The sequence below is a fragment of the Camelina sativa genome, unplaced genomic scaffold (genome assembly GCF_000633955.1).
Source record: "Camelina sativa cultivar DH55 unplaced genomic scaffold, Cs unpScaffold08412, whole genome shotgun sequence".
In the NCBI taxonomy this organism is placed as follows: domain Eukaryota; kingdom Viridiplantae; phylum Streptophyta; class Magnoliopsida; order Brassicales; family Brassicaceae; genus Camelina; species Camelina sativa.
In genome coordinates this window covers 1-434 of record NW_010929478.1, presented here as the reverse complement: position 1 = coordinate 434, position 434 = coordinate 1, and the positions used below count along the sequence as shown (strand labels likewise).

Here is a 434-nt window from a genome sequence, read left to right as displayed (position 1 = left end):
TTTATATCTGTCTCCGGAACATCACTCAGTCTTTCCGCGGCTACAGTTTGACCCTCTTGGCGTAAGAAAAAATATTTCAGTCAATAGTGATATTCGTCCTCTTGTTACGATTTTTCCAAAATAAATCTGTTCATGAACTTTCAGGTGGCTTGGGAAGATAACACTGGAGACATATATCTCCCAGTTTCATATATGGCTCAGGTATGTCACACTTTTTCTTGTCGCAGTTCTCAACTGTAGAGTAAGTCGGAAATTGATGGTTGAGGATAGATACAAAGCTATTAATATGTTCTTGACCCATTGAACTATGAAATAATATAATTCACCCACAGATCTGGAGTTCCTGATGGTCAACCCAAATTGTTACTCTCTCTTATCCCGGATTACCCATTGTTGAACTTCATGCTCACAACTTCGATTTACGTCGCTGTAAG

The 434-nt window shown here is 38.9% G+C and overlaps 1 long non-coding RNA gene across 1 annotated transcript; it reads left to right on the top strand.

The window, feature by feature from the left end:
- On the top strand, positions 1-426 carry LOC104775075. The gene is made up of 3 exons (XR_765679.2): positions 1-61; positions 145-201; positions 333-426. It is a non-coding gene; the product is annotated as an uncharacterized LOC104775075 (long non-coding RNA).
- Positions 427-434: the final 8 nt, after the last annotated feature.